The following is a 22,630-nucleotide window of genomic DNA, read 5'->3' on the forward strand; positions in this document are numbered from 1 at the left end:
AGCACATCATGTATGGTTATTTCCTTCGCTCAAGACATCCATATCATACACTTTTTATCATTAGACTAGAGTTTTTCCCCCAAAGGGTTTTCTCAGGAAAGGTTTTTAACGAGACGAATGTTTGATGTATTGTTTGAAGATACAATACGAAGAAGTGCAAATATGATTTAGTGTAAATATAAGCACCTAAATGGGAGTAGTGTAGCTCATAGGATACCAGTAGTTGCTTATATTCAAGTTTTTCTAAATATGAGTTATGTATATAAATCTATAACATTTTGTTTACGCAACGTTTGCCTTATATATAGTGAGTTCTTATATACTTGTAAACACACAATGATAATATTGGAATGAATAATTGAATTGAGCTAGTTTGTCATACAACAACTTTATTTTTATTTTCATGTGTAACTCGTGAGTAGAGACTATTGAAATGTTAAGTTTTTAATATGTATTTATCTTATCGTATATTTAAAATAATTATAATATTTTATGACAAGTTAATGTAAAAATCATTAATTAAAAATTAACAACAAATATATATTTATTTTTATAACATACGTTTGTCAATATATTAATTATATTATTGTATTTGAGTAACACCGACATGAGTCAATGTTATAATAATAAAATATATAAGTTTATTGATATATTTTTGTATTTAGCCTATTGTCTTTAAAAAAACAAATGTTTATGTGAATAACAATCTGTTTTAGTTTTCTTAGGTTTTAAGATATTTTTGTGATTTTGGGTGATCTAGTAACTAACGTTGATTTTTTGACGTTTAATCATTATTTCTTTTATTTTAATCGTTTTTTTTTCTTTCATAGCTCTATGATTAAATTACTTGTAAAAACTTTGTTTTAGAAAAATAAACAAAGGTTTAATTAACCATAAAATAAACAAAATTTAAAACACGCGATTTTAATTAAAAATTACTTAGAAGAATAATTGAGTGTTGTTAATATGTGTATTTAAATTGTTTATATAATCAAACTACAAAAATAAATGTCATTTTACGAACTAACACATCGAAAATATTCGGAGATATTGTTGTCCTTGGACAAAATTATATGTTGTACACTAGAATCTTATCGTATCCATGCAGAAAATTCCTATGTGTTTGTATGCATTTGGTTCTAAGTTTTCGTTACTTTGTTCTTTATTTATGTGACAAATGATAAATATTATTTTACAAGTATATAATAGGGTTACATGCAAACAACAGTATATTTCCTTCTTTTACAATTTTAACAATGAAAATTTGTTATTTTAGGTAAAGTAATAATATACTAGGTGTAAGACTCATGCATTACATTACATGAGTTTATTTAAAAGAAAATTTAAATATAAAATTCAGAATAGTTGAGAAGTTTGAATTTATAAGAAAAGTAAGAAAAATATTTAATTATAAAAATTAAAGTGTTTTTTTTTCTGTTTTAAATTTAAACAAATGATTTAGATAAATAAATAAAGGAAACTAATAAAACTTTAATTTAGTAATTTTGAAATTAGAAGGAAAGTCTATTAATGAAATTGATATGCATTTATTATTAGATTTAAATAATATATGAAATTTAATAAAATAGAAAAACCATAAATGACATGTGGAATAAAAATTAATTTAAAATAACCATAAAATTACATGTGACAAAATGAATAAGAATATGACATGTGGCAAAAAATTATATATATATATATATATATATATATATATATATATATATATATATATATATATATATATATATATATATATATATATAATGGAAGTTAGCTTATGAACAGTAACCGGCTCAGCCGGTTACTGTTCATCGGCTTGTGGCAAAAAGTATCGACTCTTTCTCCCACTGCCTGTCTCATTCAGTGTTCGTCGTCCAGGATTGGAGGCATGTGCCCTTCACCATGGCTTTCAGATTTCTTCTGTTAATATTTTCGTTTGTTGTTCACGTGTTCTTTTGCAGCGTGTTCTTCTACAACCTTCCGATATGGGAGACAAAATTATGTGTGAAGTCCGATGTGGCATATGTACCTACGCGTAAACACTGCCCCCAAGGGGCGTAGTCGTCTTGTGAAGTGGTTGGGTGATATGGGCTTATTTAGTCATAGAAATCATTCATTATCTTATTAATTATTGTTGATTTTATATCATTTTATGGACAAAAGGTACTTAATTAGCTTAATATTTCAATTTCAGCAATAAAAGACATGCTCGGGTGGAAAAGGAAGCGAAACTAGCGATTGGAAGCTTGGATCTTGGATTTTGAAGAAAGAAGGATGTTGCTGGACAGCTTGACCCCTTGTCAGTGTTTTGGCCATATCTCATGAACCGTAACTCCGATTGACGAGATTCAAATTGTTCTGAAAACTAGACACAATTTCGGACGACTTTCGTGTTTTGAGAAAATGCTGATTCCAAACGGACTCGGCGAGTAGGGTCGACTACTCGGCGAGTCGTATCGAACTTTCGTGATTCTGGACGCGCTGACTTGTCGTACACGGGTTTTAAGTGACGGACTCGCCGAGTAGGTCACTGGACTCGCCGAGTAGCCTCTGTTTTGTGAAAATCTATATAAAGAGACTTTCAGATCGATAACCTAGCATATAGAGGAACCCTTGGAGGCTAAGATACGATTGAAAGCGCTGGTGAAGCTCTGGAAAGTGAAGAATCAACCCTACATTCGATTTTGAGGAGAATTAAGGCAAAATCAAGTTTACTCTTTACCTAATCTCTTGTTTGAACTATGTTTTTACCAATTGATTTCGTTTTTGAGTGTTTTGCTGCCTTAATCATGAGCTAAAACCTTTTAGCTTCTGTTTGGGGAGACAATGTTGAAACTATGGTTTGATTAATGGTAGGATTGATTTAATATTGGTGATTTTGTTGATTCTAGCTTGTTAAAGAACCTTATGTGTGAATGATAACTATTTTTCTGTTAATAGGAAGATAATTAAGCTGCATGAACATCTCTTAATTGTTACCTCATATAATTTATGTGACCACTTTATTATATGACTAGGATTAGCGACTGTGAAACTAGAATTAATAGAAAAATAGGTAAATTCATGTGTGAGCTTGTGTGATGACCATCAACGAGAGGTTAACTAAAGGACCAATTTAGTTAGCTATTACAAGTCTTAATTAACCCGAATAAATAATCTAGTGAATTGAATTAAATTAGACAACTGGCCACTGTTTGAGTTAGTTTGTTCTCTAAGGATTAGTGCAGCGAACGTGAATCTAATCACCTGAATCGGTAGCCAAAAGAAAAATCAATCCATTTCACTATTGCCATAATGTCAACCATAGGATCAATTGAGTTGAACTAAACAGAAGTTCCTTTCATTATTGAATTTAGTTGAATCTTTGCTTATCTAGTTTTTAGTTAATTAATATAAGTATTAGTTAGTAAGTTTCTAGTCTTGTAAAACTAGAGAAAACCTTTTATCAACTTGTTTTATTTAGATAATATTAGCATTTATTTTAATTGTTTACCGTTCCCTGTGTTCGATACCCTACTTGCTTGAACTATATTACTAATCGATAGGAACACTGCCTTTCGTGTGTTTAATTTGTGTCTAAGTTAGTAGGATTAAAACTAGTTCGTTTCACACACATCATTGGGTCTACACTTGATCACGACCAATGAATTTATTTCTTTCCACACGGCCAAAAACATACCCGTTGCATGCATATGTTTGTATATAAAAAAATAAGTTTATTTATTTTTCAAATTTAAACCATACAACCTAACTATAAATATCAACAATTTTATACACATTTCACATTACAAACACACACATACATCTTTATATTTGTCATATTTTCTTCAAATTATGGATCTAAATCAAAATTCTCCACCCACTCCAAACACTCCAAATGATCAATTTGCACATCTTGATTACATGTAAATATTAGCATCCCCAATTCAACAACAACATCTATCCACCAACCTTCCATATCTCCCAAACTACTACCAACAACAATGACCACAACAATTCAATCAACCCTAATTCCAAGTTTTTGAACAACAACTATAACATCCCAAAAATCAAGGTAAAATTTTTGTTTTTCAAAACCATACCAAAACCATAAATTGTTTACAAAACATAGTTTCCAAATATCAAAAACAATAAATCAGAGTATCCCAAAATGAAATCTCATAATATCCAAAGGATGTGCACGATCAAGCCTTCGCTTTGCCCCGATCCTCTGAAGTATCTGAAACATAACACTTAAAGTGTAAGCCAAAGCTTAGTGAGTTCTCCAAAAGTACCACACAACATAATAAATATAAATAATACATAACGGGTCCACAACCTTTCGAGTGGATTACCCCTGGCCCACAACCTTCCGGCTGGATTGCCCCGACCCACAACCTCACGACTGGATTGCCCCCTTCTGGCCCACAACCTTGCGGTTGGATTGCCGCCGGCCCACAAACCTTTGGTTGGATTGCCTGGGTTTGTTGACTGGCAACAAAAAGCAGTACAGTCCCAACCCAAGCACACTATATCGACATGTATAACAGATAAAACACATAACAACAAACAGATAATCATGCAGATCATAACAGATCACTACCGCAAAGCAACATTCTAAATAAGAATACACAATCTACTGGGCCAACATTAGTGCCTTCGATCCACAAGTACAGTGAGGAAAACTCACCTTATAGTCTGAAAATATAGTTGAACAAGTCACTGCTCCAACTGCTGCCTCTACCAGTCACCTATACAATAAACATTGACCTAGTATCAAGCTACTGCCCAAAATACCCAAAATGCCCCTAAGCCAAACTTGGTCAATCCACAGGTCAAAAATCAAAGTCAGCAAGAAAAAAAGTCAAAGAAGGTCAAATTGACTGAGTATGCCCATCGTACTTAGTCTCTATGTTGAGCGTAGACGAGACTTAGCCAAAAACACGGGACTCTAATCCAGTACACATAGTGTAACCTTTGGTACACCCATCATACTGCGTCTGAATTGTATTATCCTCATTAAGTGCATGGAAGGAATAGAAAGACCAAGATCACATTTTTATGGTTCCTAATAGCTCCATAGTGGATAAAGCTTCCAACTTTATCCATTAGGATGGTCCAAACAGCCAAGATCTAGTCTTTAAGTCTTAAAGGGACCAAAAATGCATCTTTCTCAACTTAATCCATTAAGTCCAAGTCTCCAACCTTCAGATATGAATTAATATGATGTTTAGATGGATAAAGTTTCCAACTTTATCCATAACATGGTCACAAACTTTCAAGATCTAAACTTTATGCACTAAAGTGGCCAAAAAGCTCATAAAACCCAAAACTAGCTAGATCTAACAAATGCATCATGAAGATTCAAGCTTTATACCTTCTCGAGTTGAGAAAAGCAATGTAGGCGCTGGATCTACAAGCTCGAGCTTTAACAATCAACAAGCTTAAACTTCTTTTTCATCCAAAATGCACTCAAAACACATAAAAAGGATCAATATTTGTTCCAGGGGCTAGGGTTTCGAGTTGGAGGCTCAAGAGGGTGGAGGCTCATGATAGTAAGGACCCCCAAGGGTTAGAGACCTTAAATAGGGCTCAAAACCACGAAAACAGGGTTTTTACTTTGCGACGGTACGCCCAACGTACCTAAAGTTACACCCAATGTAACACCCTAAAAAGCGACTTCCTCAGCCTAGTACGCCTAACGTACGCCTAGTGTACGCCCAACATATTACCAGACTCGTCAGCTTAACTTCAAACAACCATAACTTCTTCGTTCCAACTCCGTTTTCGGCGTTCTTCATATGCACGGAAAGGTATTGAAGAGCCCCACACCTATCTAACTACTTTTAACTTAAAACATACCAAACTAAAATCCTTATTCCAAGAAAAAAGTCTGAAACATCACTTTTCTCGTTTTACCCTTTGACTCCAAAACACAAACCAAGGGCTTGGATTGCATTACCAATATTATCAACATCGAATAGGGTCTAAACCTTATTCCCTTGAAGCCCATGACCATTACTTGATCCATTTATTTTCCACAATCCCGAAATAAGAAACTTCTTGAAACAGGATGTTACAACTACCTTCTTAACAATTTCAATCCCAACCTTATCAGCCTTAACAATTTCAAACGCAACCATCTTAAGCCCCATTTTATCAATCCAACCTCTAAACCTCAACAATGACGATGGCGAACTGGTCCAAGAATCACAACCGCCATCTAGAAGAAGGCGAAAGAAAGAAAATAGTAAAAAAACTACGGGCTGGAGCAAATAAGAGGAGGAATGTAATGTCCCATTTTTTTCAAAACAAAATTTTCATTTTTAAATAAGGATAAATCATTGTTTTTCAAAAGTCAAGTCAAAGAATATAAGTATCAAAATAAAATCTTCCCAAAAATATCAGAGTATCGCAACATGCAGAATCACGGAACTTTATTTAGATGTGTACAAATCAATCCCTCGCCTTGTCGCAATCACCTGAAGTACCTGAAACACAATATATCAACAACTATAAGCACGAAGCTTAGTGAGTTCCCTCAAAATGCCACATACAACATATATAACAACACGTAGCTGTATCGGGTCCGTAACAACCCTGGGTCTATATCAATCTCGATTCCATATTGACTCCAAGCCCAGATCGGCTCCATCGGGTCCATATCAACCCCGAGTATGTAGTGAATCCAAGCCCAGATCGGCTCCATGCATACAACATATAATCATACCAACAATACTTGTTAAGTTTTATAGGTTACAAAAATCATGTGGCGGAAAATAACTTAACCCTTAAGTTCACATGCAACCTAATTGGATCTATGTTTTCACTATTGTAAGCTATAAACTATGAATATCAAAAGAAACCTATTAAAACTCTAGAAATTTCAAAAAACATAAAAGTTTAGGGTTTACATATCTTTTAGTTACTATTGTAAATAACTAATCACATCCTTCTTCAATTAGCTCTTGGAAGCAAGCACCAAAAATCGCATGCCTCTGATGGTTCACACCCAAACCCTAGCAATGAGGAAACTTGAAGAGAGAGAAGAGGGGAGGTATATTTCCGGCTATCCTTTTAGGAGAAATGATGGCCCGAAAATGGGTAGCCTAAGGGCCCTATTTATAGCTGATAGGAAAACCCTAGATGACCCTAATTTGAATATAATATTATTATTTCAAATTAGGTAATTATCCTTATTCCCTAATTATCTTAAAAGGATATTCTAGAAACCCTAGAATAATCCTTAAAACCGTCCACCACCCGTGGAAGGTTCTCGAATCCCTTTTGTTCAACTATTGAACAATTACAGCTTAGGTCCTTGCACTTTTAATTAATCCAATTAATCCCATAATTAATTCTAATTAATTTTTGATTAAATCTTTATTAAATATTACTATTTCTAACTAATATGTTATTCTCATAATATATTAATAAAACATTTATTGCTATTTATTAATCATATGATAAATCAATAAATCACTCTCGCTAAAAGTCATCATATTCAATTACTAGGTTTGAGGGAACCCCGAAAGGAATTTTTTAATAATTCAAGTATATACCAATTTAGTTATTGGCTTAGATACCTAATCCAACATTCTCCCACTTGGATAAGTCTATAACTATAATTGCAAGTATAAATTCTAAATTAACAGCAAAGGGTGCTTCCCAGAGCAACTCCAGACTCTGATCTGATCAGACATTAGTCCTAAGATAAGTGATCAAATATTCCTTCAATCTACAAGATATCGTATGGACACGAGACATGGATTAGAATCAATCTCATTGTCCAAAATTCTGTTTCCCGATTTCCCGATTTCTTGATTTTCGATTTGTAATGACCTCATAAGACTTACTAATTGAACACATCAATTTAGTCATGGCTGGGCCCAGAACTATAAGTCAACACCAAGTCACCGAGGGGCCTAAATATATCACTTTTCCCATTAGGTCAAAATACATGAATAAACTTTAACTCATATGCTTGTATCCTTTACTCATCAAATCATACATGACACTACATTTTATAACATTAAATTACTGATGCGTTTTCGCAATACCAATGTACAACCGACTTGTAAATTACAACTCATATATCTCTGTTTCAAGAATATAAGATATTATCATCTCAGAATTACTCGTGATATAATCCATGAAGTAATTCTATGAGCGTGGTTTTATCCAATACTCAAATCTCCATTTTCTAAGTACTTGTGAATGTTATAGCAACATAATTGCTATGTATAATCTCCTTATACAATCTACAATCCAAATCATGATAGTACTCATTCACTAATTACTTCCTTTAGTGCGACTGTGGATTTTCAAAAAATCAAATTATTCATGAAGTAAAACATGCAAAACGAAATGCAAGAATAAACAATTGACAAAGGCAGTAGAAAAACTCATAAATAATATCTATTATTCAATCACCAAAATCAATTACATTGATTTTGTTACAAGTTTCAAACTAATCATCTAACTACTAAAACTAACTTCATCTCTCAAACCAATTCTCCTAGCATGTTGACTATTTTTGACCCTACTCATAGCCTTTGTGAAAGAATCTGCATGATTATCTTCTGATGAAACTCTCTTTACTGTGAGATGACATTCTTCAACTTTATGTTTGATATAATGGTATTTTATGTCGATATGGCTGGATTTACCATGATCTATCAGTTCTTGGTTAAAGAAACCACTCCTTTGTTATCGCAGAAAAGTTCCATTGGCTTCTGATTAGTCGGAACTACTCCGAGATCGCCGATAAAGTTCTTCAGCCAAGCCGCTTCCTTTGATTCTTCACTCGTTGCTATGTACTCTAATTCAAAAGTAGAATCAGCCTCCATGTCCTGCTTGGAACTTTTCCAAGTGACCGCTCCTCCATTTAACGGAAACACCCAATCGTATTGAGAATGAAGGTCTTCTTTATCTGTTTGAAAGTTGGCGTCACTATACCTACTTAATCTTAACGTATCACTTCCATCAAGGACTAGAATCGGGTCCTTTGTCCTACGCAGTTACTTGAGAATGTTTTTCACTGCCATCCAATGAGCTCTGCCAAAATTTACCTGAAAGCGACTAACCATGATTAAATCAAAAGACACATAAGGGCGAGTACATGTCATAACGTACATGGTCGATCCTACAGCCGAAACATATGGGACTCGACTCATTTCCGCTATCTCTTTATATGTACTAGGGAGTTGAGTAACTTGACATTTCTTTCAATATGTAGCTCTCCTTTCTTGGAATTTTCCATACTAAAACATTCTAGTACCTTATCCAAGTATGTACTTTGGCTAAGACCAATTAGTCTTTTCTTTCTATCCCTTAAAATTCTTCTCCCAAGAATATAGGCATCTTCCCCTAGATCCTTCATGGTGAAACACTTCCCGAGCCAAGATTTCACTTCTTGTAAGGTCGGAATGCCGTTTCCCATAAGGAGTATGTCATCAACATACAATAGTAGAAAGGTTACTATACTCCCACTAACCTTGATACACACATATGACTCATCTTCACTCCTAGAGAAACCAAATTATTTGACTTTCTCATGGAAGCAAAGATTCCAGCTGCGAAACGCTTGTTTCAGTCCATAAATGGATTTCTCAAGCTTAAACACTCTATTAGGAAACTTTGCATCAACTAAACCCTCTGGCTGACTCATGTAAACATATTCAGTCAACTTCCCATTAAGGAAAGCAGTTTTGACATCCATCTGCCATATTTCATAATCATGAAAGGAAACTATGGGGAGCATTATCTTAATAGACTTTATCTTGGCCACTGGTGAGAAGGTCTCATCTGTTGGATTAATGTCTAAGTCCATAACTATAATTGGTAAGATTTGACCCGACCCGACATGGTCCATTTGGGTTGCATGGCATCATGCATTTGGATAGACTATAATGAGAGAAATAACACTTAAGGTTGGTTAATATATTATAAGTTCTAATATATTAATAAGGTTATTTAATTAGTATTGATCAAGAATTAATTTGGAATCAATTAAGTGATCAAAAGGAGACTAATTAAATATATGGGTTGATTGTGTAAATCATTCATTCTTATATATGTGGGCTTGTGATCCAAGATTCCTTATGTTGGACTAAGTCCATGGGGTGACCCATGGATACTCCATGGAGGTTAAAATCCATGGAGCATAAGGAATGGGTAAAGTTATGAGTTACATGGTGTAACCCTAATAGCCACCATATAAAAGAATCCCATGACTCAAGAAATCGTGCACTAATGTGTGAGTGTGAGGGCTAGACGATTTCAAGGAGTGTTCAAGTTTCTCTCAAGTTATTCCAAGTGTATTTGGTGTTGTGTGAACCATTTGAGGTGTCACACTTGGGGCACTAGGCACTCAAGCTTCATGAAGACATTCTACTTCAAAGAGGTATGTATTCTATCTTGTTATATTTATTATTTTGTATGCTAGATTAGGATAATACCTTGGATGTTCATAATTGTATGTATAATAGAGAAAACATAGACCCAAGGTATTTAGGGTTGCATGTACACTTAGGAGTGTTAGAATGCTCATGGCCCAACAGTGGTGTCAGAGCCTAGGCTTGTTTTCTTGTTATACTTGCAAAAGTAGCTGAAAAATCGAGTTGGATGCATATATTCGATTGTTTTGGCTGGAATTGGACTAGGAACAATACCCTAAGATGTTTTTGGACTTATAAACTTGTTTTTGATGTGGTAATGTTCATGCTAATCCAATTTCTAAGATAATTGTAATAATTTCAAGATTTGTATTAGTTTGTATGTTCATGCTAATTTCTTGAAGATTGATGATTTGAATTATCTTGTTCTTATGAGGTTCTTAGATTAATAGAAAAGTTGTGTGAAATAGTTGTTTTCAATCCATTTTAATCTAAGATTTGATTCCAAAGTGTGTTTTTGTAACTTGTCCTCAAGTTATATGAAAAGTCACATTTAAGAATCATAAAACTCATAAAAGTTGGCAAAGGTTACAAAATGAAGAGTCTAGTTCTAATTAAATGGTTTTATGACTCCATAACTTGTCCTCAAGTTATGGAGGTTCAAGAGTCTCTTCATTAAATTAAAAAAAAAGTGTAACCTTAATTAGTTCCATAAGTTACAATAAAAAAAAGTTATTTTTTTTATTAATTAGTTTAAAGTCTTCCATAACTTGTCCTCAAGTTATAGAACTTGAAGAGTTTTTTTTTTAATTACAACTACTTTAAACTCATAAGTTATGGAATTAATTAGTTTTGAATAGTTTCAAAACTTGCCCTCAAGTTTTGGAATTTGAAAAGTTTTCACTTATGAATACTTTAATTCCAAGTTAGCCCTTAGAATTTTAAAAGTTAAAATTCAACCCTTATACTTTATAATATTATAAGTTAATAATATTTATATATATGTATAAGAGAAAAGTCAGTTTTACCGTTAGTAGGCCTCATTCACGAAGCCAGTCTATAAGGGGGGTATAAGGTTACTGCCTATAAAATGGCAGTTTAATGGGTGTCCACTCTCACCCACCGCTTCCTTGACTGGTGGAGGGTCGTTAGCCGAACGGGTAGGACAAGGACTATAATTCTCCTTTCATTAAAAGTATTAATGATAAATACTATGTAACTAAACTCTTATTAATACCCAATCTTAGTTACTTAGGAAAATGTGAATTTGGTGCTAACCCATGAAATTACACTTTGCACTTTGCTTAAGTCGTTAGTGGAGCGTGTGTGGTTAACCGGGACACTAACCTGGACTTAACAAGGTAGGCAAAGGGTAACTTAATATTTATCATAGTATCGGTGGAGCGTGTGTGGTTAACCGGCACACTGATTAAGGGGTAAATATTAAGGGTACCAAGTATATTTGCATGGTTATTCACACCTTGTTTTGTGATCCTCGGCATCCCAGTCACAAAACCTGAAGGGCACACTCGAGATTGAAACATGCCTTTGAACAGTTCAATGAATCTCAAAGATCTAGGACTTTCAAATCCAATTAAAACCTAATAAATTATTTCGTTTTTCATGGTGGAAATTGGTGAATCGTCATTCACCTACCTTCAAATATTTTATAGCTTGGATTACGACATCCCTCTTCTAAGTTATAAAATAGTTTGTTGGGTCCTAGCCTTAATATTTCATATTGGGTGTCATATTAAGGACTTTAAATCAACTATCTTGAATATCTCCCAAAAAGATGTCTGGTCTAGACATTTATGATCTTCCCAAATCTCTTGAAACAAGCTTTCGTAAATGAAGATGATGTCCCATGGATATCATACTTCTTTCACCTCCTCCAATTATTCTCCCTAACCCACAAGTTCCTAAAAAGTTTAAGGTCACTCAAGCCCTATTGGCAAGGCAAGGTCTAGGTGTGATCACATCTTGGAGATGTAGTCACATATTGACAAGCCGGGAGAGTTGGGTGTCAAAGTCTTGAGAAAGTTGGTGGCTCAACTACTTTCTAAGTCACATATTGAGTTCTTTTGGGAATCCTATGAAACAGACTAAGACAAGACCCTTAATGATCTTATCTATTTGCTAAGATCAACTTCCTAAAACGCTATGGACATTGACAATGATGACATTGGATATCCAGTAAAGCTCTCTCTTCCCAATGGAAAGGGATCGGCCATAGTCAACTCGGTTGACCCAATGGTAAAGAGAGAGGCGAAGTCTGAGATAGTCTCATTATCAAGGGTCCATAGGTAACTATTGCCAAAGGAAGGAGCATTGGTTACGAAGCTGCCAAATTTACCTAAGGATGTTAAAGTCAATAAGTTTGGCTCTACTTCAGGTAAAGTCCATTGTCTAACTCTATTAAGTACATGCTGATTCTGATCGCGAAGATGGATTTCAATCGCATGGTTTGGTGATCAGAAATTTGGGCTATTACTTAAGAGTTATGATATTTATATTGCTTAGGAATAGATAACAACAAGGTTTTCATATGGATTGTAAGGATAAGTTTTTCCGCAAAGTTTTAAAATAAAAGAAAAAGGTTTTGATTTTATTTATTTTAAGTATCCTTACAATGACATTTGTGAAAAGTTGTTGCTTATAAGATTCTATTGATAGCAATATTGGAAAAATGGATTTGATTCTTTCGGTTGTGGTAGTGTATAATATTACCAAATAAGGAAAGATTCTCATCACCCATGGTTCAATTGGACCGAAACTTGGAATCATGCAAGTTGTATAGTATGATGAATGAGAACTTTCAGCTTGGAAAATTAAGACTAATTCCTTATGTGAATAAGGAAAGGACTAAGGGATCGAGTACACATTCTTGTGCACTGGTCAAGTCCACCACAAAAGATCAAGAAGACTATTCGTCATGATTTACTTAAGTTCAGTAAATATGGTTATACTTATAAGTTTAAGTATAAGTCTGTAGCATTGGAGAAGTTTCAATGTGAGACAGAACGAATAAGAAGAATCAAAGTATGGCAAAAAGATAAAAGTTTCTCAAATCTGAAAAGATGGGAGAGTACTTTAGTATCATGTTTATGATCATCTTAATGATTAAGATACCATATCACAATTGGTCCTCTAAAGTCATCTTAGTGCATTCTTATGACTAAGAAGAGGAGTCATGAATTATTGAAATGGTTAAATCAAAAAGATGAGTCATACTTCGTTCCAAAACAATTCTTAGAGTCATACTCCAAGATTGTAACTTGAGTGACATATCTTAAAGAGGGTTTGTTAACACTAGTCAAATGTAAGAGTAAAAGGTTATCTACTCTTGTACATTTGAAATTGGTAAGTTGTGATGTTTTGGATAAAACAGAGACCAACTTAGGCCAATTGTGTAAAGTGTTAGTCTTGATAAAGAATCTGTACTATCTCTTGAATATTTGACAAGGGAGTCTTATATGTCAAGAGGACAGTGGGAGTCTTAAAGCTCTTGAAAGTTTCAAGACTTAATCAATAATAAAACCTAAAGTCCTTCACTAGCACACGACTTGAGGTTTATAACCTATCGTGTTGAAATTTTTGTGCCTATTCAAGTTGGCTTTGCATAGAAGTTCTGAGAGTTCTCAATTGGTTGCACAACTACTTGGAAGCAATGACAGGCACCTGAGCTGCCAAATGGCAAGAATTTAAGCTTGCACAAGTTTAATCAATATGAGTTTGGATTTGTCACTAACCTTGTCTTGTGATTATGGTTTTGACAAATTCACATGGATAAGAACACATACACTATTAAATCTAAGTGTCATAAGGTTTCTCTCCGATTCACGAAAATGATGGTGAGGAAACACTTTCACTAAGTAGATTTTAGCTAGATAGCAATTGTGATATTTGCATTCTCAAAGTCGTTAGTGGAGCGTGTGTGGTTTACAGGCACACTAACATGGACTTGTGAGAAGTGGCAAAGGTCTAAACAATTGAGACTATGATTACGGCATCCCTTTTCATAGTTCTAAAATTGTTTAGACACACATGTGAGCTATCTAAGAGAGGTGTATGATTTTGATAAAGTTTTATCAAAACAATCTAGTATCAGAAATCTGAACTTTGGTAAGAAAGTCAGCTGATTTCTGAGTACATGTCAAAGCTAGTGGGATCATAAGTGTTATGCTAATAATCATCATGTTAGTGGGAGCATGATAATTATGACAAAGGTTGCAAGTTAGCAATGTTAATTATAGAAAACAAAAGTTTCAATTCGTGAGGTTGCAGGGGTTGAAAAAGTTGTTTTGCTATAATTAAGGGAGAGGAAATTATACTTCATTTCAATTCTAAAAGCTTAGATTGAGATTTTAATCGTATTTAATCAAGGATATATATATATATATATATATATATATATATATGAATTTCATGTTGGAATGGCTCAACATAAGGAAATTCTATATATGGGTCCATTATTTGCGTTCTAAAATTCGATTATGATTATGGCATCCCTTTTCATAATCTGAATTTTGAGAACTTGGCAAATTGAAATGGAAATATTATAGCAAAAGACTGGTTTAGTCTTTATGTGAGACATCATGAATTGTGTCCCATATGCTTCGGATATAGGATCGATTACATGTGCTATATTCATCCTTTCTAAAATTTTCCAAATGCCTGGGGCATTATGAAGGGAAAAGGTCTAGAATTGGATATGACTAAAATGATTAAGCAATTGTCGAGGACAATCTAAGGTTTACCAAAGATTGGTTGCTCAAGGACAGTTGGAAGTATAATGTTAATTCTGGAAGGACCATATTGACATAATCTGTAAGGAGGCAACTCTTGTTCAGAAGTGATAGTCAAAATGGAATATGGAAATGTTTCAATGTTAGAAATTATTCAATATGTGTAAGATTAGGAAACTTAATGAAAGAAGGATGTTTCCAAGGAGCTGATCTCCTTTGGAATGCTCTGTAATGATTGTTGTCAAGTCTTTCTGACTTCGTGCATAATCATTAAGAGGATCAATGCATATAAGTTTAGAATCTAACAGATTTTAGTAAATGGCATGAATTTGGAATTCTTGCATTTACAGTAAGGATTTGGGACTGTGAAAAGAGGATCATTGGAGTGATGTTCAATTGATCTATTTTACAAAGTAAAGATCATAGACAAACATAGTATGCATACTTGGTGTATGGCATGACTAGTGTTTAGAAAACATAGTGTACATGCTTGGAGCATGGGACAACTATTGTTTTAAATTCAAGTATAAAGTTGATAAAACCGAAACAATGAATAATGAGTAATCAGTATGGTGATAAATAAAAGTGTTTATTTATATTCATAGGGTTTGATACCATATTTGATTCATTTATTCTTGTGTTTCACTTTGCATGTTTTGACTTCCAGAATAACTAAGTCGCTCTTCCTGAATGATTAAGTTATTCAAACCATCCACAGTCAGTCATATGTTGGAAGTAGATATGAATCAAGACTGTCATGGGTTGGTTTGTAGAGGTCCAAGTTGGTGGACAAAGTGGTGCTACAACACTCATGAGTGCTCATAAGTTCTGAGTATTGGATTCAACCTGCGCTCATTTAAATTACTTCGTGGATTTTATCACGAGTGATCATGAGACGATAATATCTTATATTCTTCAAACCTAGAGATATGAGTTGTTACTATGAGTTGGTTATACATTGATTGCACGAAAACGCATTGGTAACTCGATGTTATAAAACGTGCCTTTGTGTATGATTCAACAAGTAGTAGAACAAGCCATATGAGTCGAAGTTTATCCATTCCTTTTACCTTCGGGATAAAAGCGATATCTGTGGGCCCCTCGATGATTTAAAGATGATACATGTGAGTGCTTGGCCAAGCCATGACTGATTTGATTTGTTCAATCAGTCAGTCATCATGAATCGGAAATCGGGAAACAACAAATGGACAGAGAGAATGATTGATAATCCATGTCTCAGTCCATATGATATCTAGAATGGAGGAATATATGATCCCTTATCTAATGTACAAGTCATTGACAAAGGTCAGAGTTCATCGACAAGGTCCGAGTTCGACAGAAGCTTTTGAGAGCTACGATTGCTGATCGGTTCCTGAAGTCATACGCAATAATAGTTTTAGACTTATCCAAGTGGGAGACTGTTGGATTAATGTCTAAGTCCATAACTATAATTGGTAAGACTTGACCCTACCCGACATGGTCCATTTGGGTTGCATGGCATCATGCATTTGGATAGACTATAATGAGAGAAATAACACTTAAGGTTGGTTAATATATTATAAGTTCTAATATATTAATAAGGTTATTTAATTAGTATTGATCAAGAATTAATTTGGAATTAATTAAGTGATCAAAAGGAGACTAATTAAATATATGGGTTGATTGTGTAAATCATTCATTCTTATATATGTGGGCTTGTGATCCAAGATTCCTTATGTTGGACTAAGTCCATGGGGTGACCCATGGATACTCCATGGAGGTTAAAATCCATGGAGCATAAGGAATGGGTAAAGTTATGAGTTACATGGTGTAACCCTAATAGCCACATATAAAAGAATCCCATGGCTCAAGAAATCGTGCACTAATGTGTGAGTGTGAGGGCTAGACGATTTCAAGGAGTGTTCAAGTTTCTCTCAAGTTATTCCAAGTGTATTTGGTGTTGTGTGAACCATTTGAGGTGTCACACTTGGGGCACTAGGCACTCAAGCTTCATGAAGACATTCTACATCAAAGAGGTATGTATTCTATCTTGTTATATTTATTATTTTGTATGTTAGATTAGGATAATACCTTGGATGTTCATAATTGTATGTATAATAGAGAAAACATAGATCCAAGGTATTTAGGGTTGCATGTACACTTAGGAGTGTTAGAATGCTCATAACCCAACATCATCATAGTCAATCCCTGGGGTTTGAGTAAATCCCTTCGCAACCAGGCGTGCCTTGAATGTGTGTACCTTTCCATCCATTTCGGTCTTCTTCTTGAAAATCCATTTGCAACCAGCTGTCTTTCGACCAGGTTCTTGATCAACCAAAATCCAAACTTGGTTATTATACATGGACTTGATCTCGTTGTCATTTTCCTCTTTCCATTTGGCAGCCTCAGGGCCTGCCATCGCTTCCTTATAGTTAGCTGGCTCATCCAAATCCACCAGTGTACAATCACTGAAAAACGTGTCACCATCTGTAGTTATATGGAAACCATAGAACTCAGGTGGCATGATAACTCTACTAGAACGTCGAAGAGGTAATGAATTGTCAATGGGCTCAACTGGAACTTCTTCCTTTGGTTGAGTGCTAGTGTCATTTAAGGTTCCTTCATCGGTCAACTCTTGAATCTCATCAAGGTCAACTATACTCCCACTGTCCTCTTTGCATAGAAGCTCTCTCTCGCGAAAGACTCATCTTCGTGATACAAAGACCACGTTCTTACTAGGTCTGTAGAAAAAATATCCAAAAGACTTTTGTAGGTAGCCAATGAAAATACACCTCTCACTTCTAGGTTCTAGCTTGTCATGAGTCTCTCATCTAAAGAAAACTTCACAACCCCAAACCTTGCTATGTGCTAACAAGCGAACTTTGCATGTCCACATTCCGTGAGGTGTTTTGTCAACCTTCTTGGTAGGGACAAGATTGAGGATATGGGCGGCTGTCTCTACGGCATACCCCCAGAAAGAAATTGGAAGAGAAGATGGATTCATCATGGAACAAACCATGTCTAAAAAGGTTTAATTGCGCCTCTCAGCCACACCATTAAGATGTGGTGTCCTAGGAGAAGTAAAATGTGAGACTATTCCACATTCCTTGAGATAGTTGTGGAACTTGATACTAAGATACTCTCCACCTCTATCAGATCAGAACATCTTTATCTTCCTGCCTAATTGATTATCGACTTCATGTTTAAACTTTTTGAACTTTTCAAAGGTTTATGATTTATGTTTGATTAAGTATATTCAACCATATCTGCTATAATCATCTGTAAATGTCACATATAATCGATTAGCATCCCTTGTGGTAGATCTAAATGGACCACACACATCTGTGTGTATGAGATCCAACAAACCCTCACCTCTTTCACAATATTCAGTGAAAGGTGATTTTGTCATCTTCCCCAAAAGACAAGATTCGCATTCATCATCTGGCCTTAAGTCAAATGATTTCAACACTCCATCCTTTTGGAGTTGGGCGATGCGTTTCTTGTTACTGTGTCCAAGACGACAATGCCACAAGCATGCCTTGTCTAAACCGTTAGGCGAATCAATACGGAATACACTATTACCTAAGATATCAACAAAAATCATAGTTTCATACACACCATTACAAGGTAAAGCTTCAAACATAAAAATGCCATTCTTGTAACGACCGAAAAATCAAGGGTAAAAATTTCATTTTTCATTATAGTCAAACACAAATGTTACTTAATCCTACCATTCAAAAACATTGCTTAATTAAAACATTTATCAGAGTTACTTCCCAAAATCACATAATGCAGAAAACACGGGGATGTGTGTTGCGATCAAGCCGGGCCCTTCCTTTCCAAACCGATGATACCTGAAACCATAAACAAAACTGTAAGCACGAAGCTTAGTGAGTTCCCCATAACATACCCCACATAATCCACATAACCAAATAAACTATATGGATCACATAATCCATGCATATAAACATATAATGATGTCGTGGGCTCCCCGTTCCATGGGATCCCCCCATGGTCTTTACCCGGATTGCCATGGGCTCCCCCACATGGTCTGATATCCAAGTGGCATGGGCTCCCCATGGTCTTTACCTGGAATGCCATGGGCTCCCCCACATGGTCTGATATCCAAGTGCCACGGGCTCCCCCCGAGGCCTTCCATGCAGGTATCACAGAGACAACTAGCATACCACATAACAGATAATCAACTAGCATACCACATATCACATAATGTCTAGCATACCACATAACACATAATGGGCCGGCCTTGGTGCCTTCGACCCATTGGTATGGTGAGGAGACTCACCTCACACTGCCGAAGTCCCACGGATAAAACTCTAGCTGTTGGATGACAAACTCCTGAACTGTCCATATCAAAACAACACCTAATTAACCATTTGGGTTTCAATGTATAACCATAAATCTACACTTAGGGTAAAATGACCATTTTACCCCTTACCTAGCTTGGTTCAAAACCAAGGCCCAAACTCACACTCTGAAGGCCCAAAAGCCAAATAATCAACTAAGGCCCAAAATATGGCCCAATCTTCCAAATTGGGTCCAAACCTCTACATGGTCTTACCTTAAGGCCCAATCATTTATTCTAGTCCAAACACTTGGCATTCCGATGGTCCAATATCTCATAATCATAAAAGCCCAATTATGGCCCACTTATGGCCCAATTTTCCAAATTGGCCCAAGCCTTTCCAATGGGCCTTATCCTAAAGCCCAATAATTTCCTTAGTCCATAAACCTGTTCCCAATTGGCCCACGAAGGCCCACAACAACTTAGTCCAAGAAATGGCCTAACTTGAAGCCCAAACATAATTAGGGTTTTTTCACATAAAATGACGATTAGGGTTAAGTGTTCTTACTTAACCCATTAAAAAATTAATCCATTAAGTCCATTGCCCCACTAGCCCAAACATACAATGTAATCGGGCATAAGTCATAATTCCAATCCAATGGTCCAAAATGCGGGTCCCGACAATTCCAAACTAACATATACAAAATTAGGGTTTTCTAAACCCTAATTAGGGTTTCGAACCCAATCGCGTGCCAATTATTCCACTGGTTAAGTTTTTAGGTCAATTTGTGTTAAATAAGTCGGGCACCACCAACTACCACCTCAGGTAGTGGTGGTCAACACCGGCTCACGGCGGCAGCCACCACCTCGTGGTGGTGGTGGTTATGATTTTAGACCAAAACATGTACAACCATCTCAAATAGCAATCCAATCACACATAAATGCACACCGCCACCCAACACGACGACTGGTGTCGGAAGAAGGCGGCAGCCACCACCTCACGGTGGTGGTGGTGGGTTTCTTCGGATTTTCCGGCCGACAATGTACATACAAGATATTATCTAAAAGAAATTCACACACAATATAACACACACACACAGCCACCCTTGTGGCGGTAGGCGGTGGTCGGAGATGATAGCCACCCCCTCACGGTGGTGGTGGTGGTTCTCTTTTGATTCCCGATCACGCAACATACACACACCAGCACACACACGTATTTAACGCAATACATCAGCATCATACACACCCGGTTTGCAAGACACGAATGCAGCCACTTCTATTCGGTTATATCCGACGGACCGAGCAACTGGCAGCAACACGACAACCGTTCGGAGCGGCGGCGGCGGCAACGGCTCGTTACCAGAACGAGATGGATAATAGAAAAGGTGTTGCTGTTCCTTCCGAGTGCAGCAGCAGAAAAGAACGTCCGCCCACTCACGGTCCTAGTCGTCGCCGGCGACGGATCACAATGGCGGCGAGGCGTCGACTGATATCGGTGGTCGATGGAACAGTAACACGCGAAGTCCACCAATCCACAACGATCTTGAGCTATCCCGACATGGGGGAAGAATGAAGGTCGACGACGGCTCCCTTGGTGGCCTTGGCTGATCGGAAAAATGAGAAAGAACCATGGTGGCGGCTTGGAGGTCACAAGTGGCGGGTGACTCCTAATGTTAGGGTTAAGGTTAACATGGGCGAGTAAGGTGATGTGTTTTAACCCGTCTCAATTTGAACTTCTTAACGTTTTGACACTTCCGGCCCCTCCCCCCTCAATTCTTTTCAATCCAAGTCCATATTTTACTCTTTAGCCCCTACTTCTAAAAATCTATTCAATTTAAATCCAATAATTACCAAACAGACCTCAGCCTTCAGAATTCTTTAAAAAATAAATCCTGGAATTACACTTTTAACCCCCAAAAGTCCAAATCATATCATTTAACTCCCCGAAACCAACACCCTGCTAAATTATTATGAATTTTAGGGCTACTATAACATAATATAAAATATAAATTTACATCTTGGGGTTCAGGGTTTATTATTTAATTACTTACTTTTAAATGGAATGTTACAACTCTCCCCCACTTAAATTAGATTTCGTCCTCGAAATCATTCCTTACCACTCCTGACATGCCAAACAACTTGAGCAACACGGCCACAACCACAAGCATACCCCAACCTTTCCGAGGCAACCAAAACCATCCCTCGCAGGGTTCTAAAACCCGAAGATGAACGAATTCCTTGCAACATGATCACATCTACTCAATCTGAAATCTGAAGTCTCGAGATGGTCTGTCTCCCTGACAGACCGCCCACACGAATCATTGCCGAATTCATTGCACTTATCACCCAACTGGCTACTGAACTTCTGATAACTTGAGGTTCCCACTAGAAAATAGAGTCACATACCAAATTTCCCTGCAGTACACTTATACTTGACAGAAATCTCAGATAATCCTTCGAGTAGGAGACTTGTCCCTACAACGATTAAGACTGAGACAAGAGCTGCGCAATAGGGTAAAATCAAGTATTCTGAGATTATTTAATCCTGCTGTAAGAGGCTTGGCACCTCCCAACCCACAAGCTACTCCCATAAGGATCCCAAATCACTACCACTACTCGGAACATCACACTGCCTCCTAACTTTTTTCCTTAGCAACTGAGGCCTCCCTAGATCCAACTTGTCTGCCCACATCCAGATTATTTGTTTTCGGCCCGGTTGCTGAGCCAACGAGCAATCTTGCAGTCGCCCCATGCAACCTCCGAAGGCAACTTCGACTAGCAATAACTGCCTTAGCTATATCGCCACTCATGGCTCCATCAATCCTTCTGGTCCATCCGACCATAGTAGCCTGACAACCTGTCACCACCGTATCCAATGCGAAAAGTGAATGCTACCAGAATAACTATAGTCTTACATCATGCCCGGTATCCAACGACCTACCGTTTCCTGATTCCAATCATGCTGTGGTCTACCCACAATCTTGTGAATTGGCCCACCCTTGCCTAATCATCTGAAAGAATCCGTGAATGCTACGGGTCATCCCGTAGTGTCACAACACTTTCCACACTATCTGGCCGCCAGTGAATGGTATGACTACCCCGTAGTCTTACAACACTTCCCATACTATCTGACTACCGGTGAATGCTACGGCTCCCCCCGTAGTCTTACAACACTTTCACCCTAACTGACTACTAGTGAATGCTACGGCTCCCCCGTAGTC

The sequence above is a fragment of the Lactuca virosa genome, chromosome 1 (assembly GCF_052849685.1).
Source record: "Lactuca virosa cultivar CGN04683 chromosome 1, Lactuca_virosa_CGN04683_v6, whole genome shotgun sequence".
Classification (NCBI taxonomy): domain Eukaryota; kingdom Viridiplantae; phylum Streptophyta; class Magnoliopsida; order Asterales; family Asteraceae; genus Lactuca; species Lactuca virosa.